The sequence below is a fragment of the Aethina tumida genome, chromosome 4, assembly GCF_024364675.1.
Source record: "Aethina tumida isolate Nest 87 chromosome 4, icAetTumi1.1, whole genome shotgun sequence".
In the NCBI taxonomy this organism is placed as follows: Eukaryota; Metazoa; Arthropoda; class Insecta; order Coleoptera; family Nitidulidae; genus Aethina; species Aethina tumida.
In genome coordinates, this window is record NC_065438.1 from 23765888 (window position 1) to 23779380 (window position 13493).

The window sequence follows — 13493 nt, forward strand, 5'->3', positions numbered from 1 at the left end:
AAAACTAAAAATAATCAATTTAAAAAAAAATATTATTTTAAATTTTTAAAATTTAAAAAACAAGCATAAAAAATTATATATAAACAATTTTAATTTAAAAATTAATTTAAATTTTTAGTATTTTAAAGATTAAGTTTAAATAATTAAAAATCAATAAAATTAATAAAATAATAATTAAAATTATTAATTTAACAAATTAAGTTTAAAAAATTAAATAAAAACTTAAATAATTAATTTATTTAATTTAAATTTATTGTCTAACAAATTGGCGCCCAACGTGGAGTTTTGAAAAATTAAAAATAATCAATAAAATTGAAAAAAATGTATATTATAAATTTGAATTTATTATTATTAAAAATCTAAATAACTAAAAATAATGAATTAAATTAAAAAAAAATAAAATAAAATTATTTTAAACTCATCAAATTTAAAAACCAGCATAAAAAATTAAATATAAACAATTTTTTAAAGTTTAAAGATAAAAATCAATTAAATTAATAAAATAATAATTAAAATTATTAATTTAAATTAAAAAATAATAAATAAAAACTAAAATAATAATTTATTTAATTTAAATTTAGTGGCTAACAAATTGGCGCCCAACGTAGAGTTTCAAAAATTGAAAATAACTAATTAAATTAAAAAAAAATATTAATTTATTTTTATAAAATTTATAAAAGTAATCTTAAAAAATTAAAAATAATCAATTAAATTAAAAAATAAAATAAAATTGTTAATTTAAATTTTTAGAATTTTAAAAATTAAGTTTAAAAAAAATTAAAAACCAATTAAATTAATAAAATAATAAAGTTATTAAATTAATTTTAAAAAGTTAAAATAAATTTTGGAAAATAATAATAAAAAATTAAAGTAACCAATTAAGTTAAAAAGACTTTTTTATATTTATATTATTTATGAAATTAAATTTAAAAAAATATATATTTTAAATTCATAAAATTTAAGAATCAAGCATAAAAAATTAAGTATAAATAATTTTAATTTAAAAATTATTAATTTTAAAAATTAAATTTAAAAAATTATTAATTTAAATTATAAAATTTATGAAATTAAGCTTAAAAAATTAAACATACAAGTTAAAAAAAAAAATAAAAATAAACAATTAAATTAAAAAATTTAAACAAATTAAATAAAAATTAAAATAATTAATTTGTTTAATTATTGATAGATTTAAAGATTATCATTAATTATATATAAGAACTAAAATTAGCAATTTAAATTAAATTACGCTTCAAAAATTAAAATTTTTGATTTTTATAAGTCTCTAATTAGTAATATAACTACTCCTCGATAGGTGTCTCTACCGATTAATTTATTTATATTTTATGATTTTATAGTAATCCTATTGTTTTCTATGATAAAAAGTATTCTAAATGTTGATCCAAGATTAAAGCAATCACTACACTCAATTCTATCAGAATCCAACAAGTACTTTCCTAGTGATGCCTGTACATTTACAGACTTTTTTATACGTCTAAGTTATTATTAAATAATAACAACATTTTGCCATCAGAGAGAGAGGCAATTATTTAGCTTAAAGATTTTTTATTGCGGTTAATAATTGATTCTTGAACTTCTCACACAATAAATTCGATCCTTGCACAAATCGATCGAATTAAATCATCTGTTCAAATACCATCATTATTGATTGATGACGAACAGAGAAACTTGATTGATAAATACCACGTTAGGAAAGATTTCGTCCAATTTTTCGTCAGATAATTATCCGTTCTTCATATCCAACATTATAAAAGCAATCAAAGTAAAATGCGGAGAGGCTTAATTATAATCATTGCAGCCAGTATACGGTTATTCAATGTAAATATTTTTCAACGGTTCGATTATAATCGACAACGGTCGTATCGATTTATATATTAGTTGTATCTTTTTACGATCTGAATAGTAGAATAAATATGCCCTCTTCAGTTTCAAGTAAACATATTACAATGGTAATGTGCGTTAATCACGCATGTACAGGGCGGAAAATCAATAAATCTATAAACAAAACTATCAATGGTGTAATAAATTAATCCACTCACTAATATACATACGTTAATTAATCTCCTCTTTATCTAACGTTGGAAGATTTTAATTTTGATATCGTAGGTTAATATAAATATTTTTGTGCGATTAATTTTCAATTACAACCGATTAACTTTACATGATCCGATCGATTAAAGGCTAAGTTAAGGAAATCACAACTGATTGTCTCATCCGGTACGGCGACAATAATGATTGCCACAATTTTCTACAAAACCCAATTAAACCGCAACGCCGATCATTTAACCCTAATTGCGACGATAAACTCCGCATCTCGCAACGTCTTCGTTAACAAACCGAAATGATACAGAAACCGCGGGGTTGGGGAAAGAAATGCCAGTAGGTGAGGACTTAATTTAAAGGATAACCTGTTTTTATCGTCGGCCGCATCGCGCAGCGAATTACACATGCAAAAATAAATAAAATTCCAACGCAAACGGAATTCCATAATTAAGTGGGAACGTTGAAAATCGACCGGTCCGATTTATTGTTCCATAAGCGTTTTGGTTAATTAAATGCGACGCAAATATTCCGTTTCGCTGATATTAAGTTGTTACTTTCGGAAATCGGATGTCGCGCCAATTAGCCGATTAATATTAGTTATTAAATCAAAATTCGTCGAACAACAACTCAATTCACACCGTGATTTTTACAGTTAACGTTCAACGGTTTCGGGGTTTAATTGGATGGGATTTGGTGTCGAAAACTGCTGTTCGGACCGATTTGTGATGAAATTTGATTTGAATATTTTTAGAAGCGTACCCGATTAATATTAATGCAGCGGCCCAACTGTGTTTTATCGGGATAATTGGCTTTTTATTTGACGGTCCATTGATTAGCATTTTTCAGGTATTTAACGCGAGATGTCTAAATTAAAACGTTCCTATTGTTAGAAACGCATTAATATTCGAGACAGGCAGTTATTTAACATATTGAGATTAACTGATTTTGTGTCCTGGAAATACTTCTCACATTCTGGAGGCGACAAAGTTATCCGTAAATCTTTTCAGTGTGTGGCGCCCCGTTTCCTGTTGCGCGTCTGGAATTTTTATCGTCGTGTCAAATTAAGGGGAGAGACCCCTTCTTTCCAGTCCCTAAATCATTTTTATCGACGGATTTTCTTTGTTGATACCTTCAGGAAGTTACATTTTTTTTGTTTGGACAGGGCGTTCCAAGTTGGTAGACTATTGCTAGTTTTTCCAGTTCAAATAGAGAAAGACTGGATTGAAATATCCAAGAGTACAATTTTATTACAATCTTTCCTAGACTACATAAAATGTTTGGCTTTTACCAGATTTTGTAAAAGTATATACATTCTTTAATTTTTTTAAGTTAAAGTTAAAATTTTCTTAGAGACTTTCTTATATATTTTAAGTTATTAAAATAAAAAATATATCTACTTTGAGATAATATGTAAAAATTATACATAAAAAATAGGGAATATAAAAAATACAAATCATAAAAAATATAAATTATAAAAAATTATGAAGTATATAAATATAAAATATAAAAATATGAAGTATTAAAAGTCTAAAATTTAAAAAATATGATGTATAAAAATATATACAACATGGAAATTAAAAAATAATATAATCAAATTATACCATATATAAAATATAAAAAATATATGAAATATTAAAAATATGAAATATAAAAAGTATAGAATTTAAAAATGGAATATGAAATATATAAAATAAAAAAAAAAAATTTAAGAAATATGGTATATAAAAATATATAAAAGATGAAAATATGAAAAATAAAAAATATAATATAAAAAATTATGAAATAAATAAATATAAAATATATAAAACAGGAAAAATATACAATTTAAAAAATGTAAAATATAAAAAATGTAAAATATAAAAAATATAATATAAAAATATTATTAAGTATATAAATATAAAATATTAAAATTATCAAATATTAAAAATTATTATATTATATAATATAATTATATATAAATATATAAAAATATGGTATATAAAAAATTTAAAAAAGAAAAAAAAAACAATAAAAAGATAAAACAGAAAAAATATACTATTTAAAAAATATTTAAACATAAAAATACAGAATTTAAAAATTATGATATAAAAAATATGAAATTTTAAAAATATGAAATATAAAACATAATTCTAAATTTCATTAAAAAATATTTAATTTAAAAATTATGGAATATAAAATATAAAAAATATAAAACAGAAAAAATATACAATAAAAAGTATAAAACAGAAAAAACTATTTTATAATTATAAAATTTTAAAATTATCATATAAAAAATATAAAACATAATTCTAAATTTAATTAAAAAAGGTGTATATAAAATATAAAAAATGTGAAGTATAAAAAATACAAAACATAAAAATGTAGAATTTAAAAATTATAAAATATAAAAAAATATAGAATATAAAAAATATAAAACAGAAAATATATACAATAAAAAGTATAAAACAGAAAAAATATACTATTTTAAAAATATAAAATTTAAAAGTTATCATATAAGAAATATAGAATTTAAAAATTATGAAATATAAAAAATATAGTATACAAAAAATATGAAACAATAAAAATAGGAAATTTAAAAAATGTAAAATATAATTCTAAATTTAATTAAAAAAAAATGTATATAAAATATAAAAAAGTGAAGTATAAAAAATAAAAAACATAAAAATATAGAATTAAAAAAATATGATATAAAAAATTTGAAATATGAAAAACACGAAGTATTAAAAATATGGAATATAGAACATTATTCTAAATTTCATTAAAAAATATATAATTTAAAAAAATTCATAATATAAAAAATGTGGAGTATAAAAGATAAAAGTTATAGAATTTAAAAATTATAAAATGTAATAAATATTATATATAATAAATCTAGAAAATATAAAATGTATTCAAACGGAAAGAATACGTGTTCTTAAATTTCTAGATTCTAAGTGTAACTTTTTTACTTGAAATAGAATCACCATTTAATTTGCTTCAAAAAAATCTGGAAATAATCGAGCATTCCAATTTTGTTGTACTTATATTATAATAATTAAATTAATTAACAAGTTAAGTTTAATATAAGTTATAAATTAAATTTTCCATAATCCTCCAAAAATCAGATTCCTCAGATAATTCCAGAGCGATAAGAGGTCACAGTATGTTCTTGTTGTGCTCAGAATACCTAAATCAAATTTTTTCCACTTCCGGAAATCCGGGTAACAGCCATAGCCAACCGATTTGGTACACCTCGCACAAGTGTTTCAGTTAGACACGACAAAAATCCTTATCTCACTTATCTCCCGGACAATTTCTCAATCAGCTGGGATAATTTGTATGTTAATGTGGCTGCGGGCGTGCAATTTCAGCACTTTTATCTCGACGATTGTTTATGTGCGTTGTTGCTGGTTGTGTTTGTACAGTTTCGACCTATAACTCGCAGGCCTGTGCGGATTAATTAGATGATAGTGTCCGGCAAAACCTACTTATGTTCAAACATTTTTTTACACTTGCCTTTCCAGTGAACGCATTAAAGTTACACGCGAACAATTTGTGAATGTTGTTGTTACGGTCAAGGGATAGGTTTAAAAGGAAGGAAACAAACGTACGAGTTGCATTATTTAACTTTTAATTTAAAAAATAATGTAAATAGTCGGTGATTGTTGATTGTCGTCCGCGGACCAAGGGCACAAACTGATCTGAAAACGTCGAGGATCAAAGTTAATATTAATATACAAACTGGGATTGAATTACCTTAACCATCGTCCTCCTCTTCCTGTACGTACATGTAAACTGCTATACAAATTAGAATCATCTCGTAAAAAAACATAAAGTAAAACATAACCCCCACATACGAAGAAGGCATCACTACTCTAAAAATGTAAAGACATAGGTGGAAGATGATAATATTGATTGGTTCAATCATTGTGAGGACAGTCTTTCTTCACCTTACATCTATGTATGTTATTTATTATTCCACTATTTATAACCTGCCAAAGGATCTGTTACTAAAATTAATATTTAACCGGAGGATTACCATTAAAGACGTACCTAAGAAGATAAAATTATTTCCAGCTGTAATAAATAACCGTTAATCAAGATTTTCATAATTTGACCTTTATTCTGTCACTCTATGACAAGTCTGCTAATTTTATATTTATTAATACTGTCAGTTAGTTAGTTTACATGAGAATTAACTTGTCTGTGTTTCAAAATAACGAATTTTTAATGGTTTTCTAAAGATTTGTAACAGACGTCAAAAAACAACATTTAAGAAAGGTATAAGCACATTTTAACTTGTAACAATGGTTTGTTTTTTTCATATCTCTTCTTTCAAGATTTTTAAGTATAACAGGAAATGAACACTTAACTCTTAGAAATTTAGTTTTTCATAAACTTAGCCTGAAAATTGTCAATATCTACAAATTAGGGTCGTTTCAAATGTTTTTCTTGATTTCAAATATAAAAATACACAAATAAAGTAGAAAAAACTTAATAACTATAGTGAGTAGTTAACTATGAGCAATTCAATGAAAAAGAAGTTATTTTTTTGTTTTTTTTTTTATATTTTCTAACTTTCAGTGCTTTGAGTACAACAGAAAACGAAAAATCAACTCTTTGAAAATTAGTTCTTCATAGACTGCCTGAAAATTGTCAAAATCTACAAATTAGGGTCGATTCAAATGTTTTTCGTGGTCTCAAATGTAAAAATATACAAATAAAGTAGAAAAAACTTCATAACTATTGTGAGTAGTTAACTATGAGTAATTCAATAAAAAAGAAGTTATTTTTTTGTCTTTTTTTTTCATATTTTCTAACTTTCAGTGCTTTGAGTATAACAGGAAACGAACACTCAACTCTTAGAAATTTAGTTCTTCATAGACTTTGCCTAAAATTTGTCAAAATTTACAAATTAGTGTCGTTTCAAATGTTTTTCTCGGTTTCAAATGTAAAAATACACAAATAAAGTAGAAAAAACTTCATAACTATTGTGAGTAGTTAACTATGAGTAATTCAATGAAAAAGAAGTTATTTTTTTCTTTTTCTTCATATTTTCTAACTTTCAATGCTTTGACAACAGCAGGAAACGAAAAATCAACTATGTGAAAATTAATTCTTCATAGACTTTGCCCGAAAATTGTCTAAATCTTCAAATTAGTATCGTTTCAAATGTTTTTCTTGGTTTCAAATGTAAACATGCACAAATAAAGTAGAAAAAACTTCATAACTATTGTGAGTAGTTAACTATGAGTAATTCAATGAAAAAGAAGTTATTTTTTTGTCTTTTTTTTTCATATTTTCTAACTTTCAATGCTTTGAGTACAACAGGAAACGAAAAATCAACTCTTTGAAAATTAGTTCTTCACATAGACTTTGCTTGAAAATTGTCAAAATCTACAAATAAAGTAGAAAAAACTTCATAACTATTGTGAGTAGTTAACTATGAGTAATTCAATGAAATAGAAGTTATTTTTTTGTCTTTTTTTCTATATTTTCTAACTTTCAATGCTTTGAGTACAACAGGAAACGAAAAATCAACTCTTTGAAAATAAGTTCTTCATAAACTTCAAATCTTTTTCTTGGTTTCAAATGTAAAAACACACAAATAAAGTAGAAAAATCTTCATAACTATTGTGAGTAGTAAAGAAGTAACTTTTGTCTTTTTTTCTCGTATTTTCTATCGTCAAAATTCTTAATTTCTTAATTTCAAAGGTAAAAATACATAAATAAAACAGAAACTATTGTAAGTAGGTAAGTAATTTTTATCTTTTTTATATTTTCTAACTTTGAGTATAACAAGAAATGTACACTTAAGTGTCTTAAAAGGTTAGTTCTTAATAGACTGTGTCTGAACGTTGTCAAAATCTACAAATTAACGTCATTTAAAATGCTTTTCCAGTCTCCAAGGCAGAAACAAATGAAACAAGTAGAAGATACTTTAATGTTTATTCAATGTGGCAACCTGTTTTGCATTTAGCAATCGCAGCGAAAAAGATTAAGTCGACTAAAACATTAACGTCCCGACTTGTAAATTCAATTACACACAATTCCTGATATTCACTCCTTAATTATTCGCCAGCTTGTCCGCATTTAATATCGCCTTCAATTTATATTATTCGCGATTATTAATGGATCCGCTTATTCAAACGGTCTAAACATGGCGATCCTCTCGCATTAATACGGAAAACCCGTGCATAAAATCAATTTGTTGGCTTTCGCGATTTTCGCCTCGCCGCCTGCCGTTCAGCGCGACACCGAAAGCGTCGCCGATAAATCGGTGCGACAATGAAGAGGTAACTCAACGGACGATAACGATCGCAGATCGTGCGCCAAAATGGTCATTAGAAAACCAGATTTTCGGTCTCGCGTTTTAACGAACCCGAACCGAGAAAAAACACACCTAAATTACGTATCACTTAAAACGTAATTAGCTCTAATGGATTCGGGTTTGGGCCGTACCCACGCATTCAAAACGACGTAATTACACCCGAAAGGGCCTCGAATTATAAATATACACAATTCCTCTATTAATTATGATAAATATTTACGGCTGGAGGAAGTAAAAAATGTGCTTGATCCAATTCGAAGTCGGATTTATGGTCGCCGTTTCAGTTTAGCTGTCCCACGTGAATAACGCGTTGGTCTAAGTTGTAAATAAGTACCGATCGAACAAATTCAATCGGCGTTTTAAATAAATCGCCGCTGAATAAAATGCTCGCTCGTGTTTTTAATGGGGGGATAATTGAGACGTGGTATTCAGGAAAATTGCTGCCTGTTCTGGGTACGGTTTGACAGTAGAAAGTCGCTGCAATTTTCGGATTTTATGGCGTTTGTCGGCCGGAAAATTTCAAGTAGTGTAATCGTTTTAAACTATTGCTAGATTTCTCTTCTTTTTTGAACCAGTTCCCTCGACATTGTATAGGAAAAATTAACAGCTCCGTTATTGTGTTTCTAATACAATGGTGGCCAAGTTTTGGGCACTAAAACAGTTAGATAACACAACAGATGTTATAATAATCGACAGTGAAGAAAAAATAAACCTATGAACCTTCTAAAAAGCCGCCGTTGTTTATCAGATCGATTTATTTTCGTGTGGAGAGGAAACCCGTTTCAAAACAAACACAACAACATCCTTATACATTAAGAGTATAAGTTTCCTGGTTAAATTAAAATTGGGCATCTATTTTACCCACTCAAATGTTACTTTATTTATACGCCCAAATTAAATATACAATCAACAACATTCATGAATATTTGATGTGTAAGGTTGTTTATTAAGTTAAAATTAGATATCTACTTTACCTACTAAAATGTCACTTTATTTATATGTTAAACTTAAATGTAAAATCAACAATATCCATAAACTTTAATACTTTACTCACTCAAATGTCACTTTATTCGCTCGTCAAAATTAAATATAAAATCAACAACACTGATAAATTTTACTAGTAAAAGTTTCTTGAAACAAATTAAAACTAGATATCTACTTTATCCACACAAATATTATAAAATATAAAATGTAAAATAAATATAAAATATAAAATATAAAATATAAAATATAAAATATAAAATATAAAATATAAAATATAAAATATAAAATATAAAATATAAAATATAAAATATAAAATATAAAATATAAAATATAAAATATAAAATATAAAATATAAAATATAAAATATAAAATATAAAATATAAAATATAAAATATAAAATATAAAATATAAAATATAAAATATAAAATATAAAATATAAAATATAAAATATAAAATATAAAATATAAAATATAAAATATAAAATATAAAATATAAAATATAAAATATAAAATATAAAATATAAAATATAAAATATAAAATATAAAATATAAAATATAAAATATAAAATATAAAATATAAAATATAAAATATAAAATATAAAATATAAAATATAAAATATAAAATATAAAATATAAAATATAAAATATAAAATATAAAATATAAAATATAAAATATAAAATATAAAATATAAAATATAAAATATAAAATATAAAATATAAAATATAAAATATAAAATATAAAATATAAAATATAAAATATAAAATATATAATATAAAATATAAAATATAAAATATAAAATATAAAATATAAAATATAAAATATAATATATAAAATATAAAATATAAAATATAAAATATAAAATATAAAAAATATAAAATATAAAAAATATAAAATATAAAAAATATAAAATATAAAATATAAAAAATATAAAATATAAAAAATATAAAATATAAAAAATATAAAAAATATAAAATATAAAAAATATAAAATATAAAAAATATAAAATATAAAAAAATTGATAAATTTTACTAGCAAAAGTTTCTTGAATTAAATTAAAACTAGACATCTACTTTACCCACTCAAATGTCACTTTATTTGTATCCCAAAATTAAACATACATTTAATATATTTTTTTTAATTAAATTAAAACTAGACCATTTTACTCACTCAAATATTAGTTTATTGTCATGCCAAAATTAAACATACAATCAATATTTTTTTAAATGTTTTAATTACAATTTTCTGTTCCTGTTTAAATTAAAATTAGATATCTACTTTACCAACTCAAATCTCTATTTATTCGACAAAATTAAATATAAATCAACAACACTGATAATTTTACTAATTGAACTAAGTTAAAACTAGAAATCTACTTTACCCACTCAAATGTCACTTTATTTGTATGCTAAAACTAAACATACAGTTATTATTTTATTAATCATTTTATTTATAATTTGCAGTTCCAGATTAAATTAAAATTAGACATATACTTTACCCACTCAAATATCATTTTATTAACCTCCCAAAATTAAATATAAAATCAACAACACTGATAAACTTTAATAGTAAAAATTTCTTGAATTAAATTAAATTTAAACCTCCACTTTAGCTACTCAAATGTCATTTTATTTATACGCCCAAATTATGTATACAATCAACATCTTTAAACGTTACAAGTGTAAGTAAAATTAGACATCTACTTTACCTGCTCAAGTGTCACTTTATGTACACGCCAAAATTAAACACACAATCAATGCTTTTCAATCGTTTTAATTACAATTTCCAGTTCCTGGTGCATAAATTGATGCCACTACGACAATTTGACGGGCATCCCTGAGTTATGCATCCGAGTAATTGAAACCGACGATAATTCACAATGATTTATGCTCCAGGAAAATTTAACATTTAATCCCCGGGCATAGTTCCAAAATAAAAAAAGACAGCGTCGAGTATTAACTTCCTTAATCCGATTTGAATGAAATTTAGATGCGGATTTTCTCTGATACAATTGTACAAATCTTTGTGATAAATTCCCCGGGCCGTTTTGTCGCCGATACTTGGACGTATTAAACTGGATTTAAGTTGCAAATCCTGAAATTATTAATATCATTGAATGATATTTGTAACAGTAAACTGCGAAATTAAACTGTGGTCGTACTTGAGGACTTTTACCAACGACGTAACTACCGGGGAAGTGGATCTCAAGTTTGAAACAATTACTGCACGCCAGAGGCAAAATAATCGACGTGTTACTCGAGACAAAGTACATAACAGCACTTTTAAAGTGTGCTGTCGATGAATAAATGACGAGCAAATTAAACAATGAATCTCTGCCAGACCGAGCGTAATTTCCAACTCGTACGGGTCGAAATTTAAAAAACCACGCTTTCTAGTTTTTGAATTATTGTCCGGCGAACGGAAAGCGTATTGCCTTGTTTGTTCTGCAAAGTTTTATTGCCGACTCGCGTCGGAAACCAATAAAATCAATATCAGGCCAATAAACACGGATCGGTGATTGACGATCAAAACTCATTGTTGCGACCGTTGAAAAGTAATAGTTGGGCGTGAGCTCTTTTTAAATTCGGTTTTAATAACTCAATTTATGCAGATTATAAATCACATTAACATAAATTAGCCACTAGTTTTCCGTCCCAGATCGTATCTCAAGAAAAAAAAAACTGTTATCGAGGAAAAGAACAATGTATCGGACTAATTAAAATAATTAAATCGTTCAATAAGGTTTATCGACGCGCATTCCTGCACTTAACGCCGAAAGTGAACGCGATTTATCGACTAGCCGGGCGTTAATTGAAAGAAATATAGATATTAATCGTGACACATTCTTTGCAGCCCGTATAAATTGTTTTTGTCGTTATCCACGCCACTTTGCATACAATAATCACGCGTACGTCAATTACCGGTGCGGCTCAACCTGATTTTATTATTATTCGGACTTTTACAATTAGAACTCGGGGCGTTTTCTGTTAATCGGACCGATTTGCATGTTGTTTATGTGTTAACCGGTTGTCGATTGTGCAGCAAATAACTTTTATTCCGCACTCAGTAAGCAGATAACTCAATTACTTGTAAATTTGGATGGAAGATGGCGACACTCGGTGCCACCCACAATTAGGCAACCCGGTTGACACGTCGCGTCGTCGGAAGAGTTAACGTCCGCCACCTGCGACAAATTGTTGTTTTGCAACAAAACCTGTCGTCGCGATCGCGATTCGAATAATTCATGCGCGCGCATCGCCAGAAAAAAAAAACGTCCAGACGATCGAGATTACGAATATGGAATTGGACAATTCGAACTATGCCGATCCAATTAATATTTAACGAAAAAAGCCGTCCCCGTTGTGCAAATTCGAAAAATGCGCAGCGAACACGTCCATTTATTAATTATGGAGTCCCGATAGTATCTTGAGACAATGACATAAATTATTTAATAACCATTAAATTCTAATGGTATTAGCACTAATGACTGTTATTATGGCCGCAATAAAAACAATGCGGATTGTTTTCTGCTGTGTGCATGTATGCAGCTCGCGAGGTTAATGTTATACATTTCTCTCAAGCTGAAGACGTTGAAATGTATTGCTTGTTGTTAATGTAAATTATTAAAGTAGTACCAATGAAACTGTATAAAAGGTGGACTAAACTAGTAAAGTTTTCTCAGATATTTTATAATAAAAAAGCCAAAAATTTGTTATTTAAATGTCCAAAATGAGATAATCACTTTAGGAATATACACTCTATTCACGTAAGGTACGGAATGTTTACCGACAGGGTTTTGGACTCAATAATTGTAACATGAAAATCAACATTATAATTGTTATTTTATATCGAAATATAACAATAAAATAAATAAATTTATGATATGCCTGAATGCAGACCTGGCAGAACTTTAGTATTTAGTAGTTGGCATCAACATGAACCAACACTTCCAAACTAACCAATAAGAAACATGTTATCTATCACGGAATTAAATTTCTTCATGTTACTCCGAACGTAGTTTGAATGGAGTATAGTAATGCACTGCAAGTTTTTTCAATATGTTTTATTCTAACCAATAATATTTTGAGTATTTGTAGTTGTGGACGGACAGTATTTTAAATTTATTTTAGTTTTTATATGT

General features: G+C 25.6%; 1 protein-coding gene and 1 long non-coding RNA gene across 3 annotated transcripts in view; one reads left to right on the forward strand and one right to left on the reverse strand.

The window, feature by feature from the left end:
• Nucleotides 1-13493, forward strand: part of LOC109602030 (frizzled-2) — a 100178-nt gene that overhangs the window by 51951 nt on the left and 34734 nt on the right. The window lies entirely within an intron of this gene.
• LOC109602041 (uncharacterized) lies at nucleotides 5649-6179 on the reverse strand. 2 transcript variants are annotated; one of them, XR_002191702.2, is made up of 3 exons: nucleotides 6094-6179; nucleotides 5797-6044; nucleotides 5649-5741 (listed from the first exon to the last, which is right to left on the reverse strand). It is a non-coding gene; the product is annotated as an uncharacterized LOC109602041 (long non-coding RNA). The 2 variants fall into 2 exon arrangements; XR_007547800.1 differs by having other exon boundaries at nucleotides 5797-6032; nucleotides 6094-6142.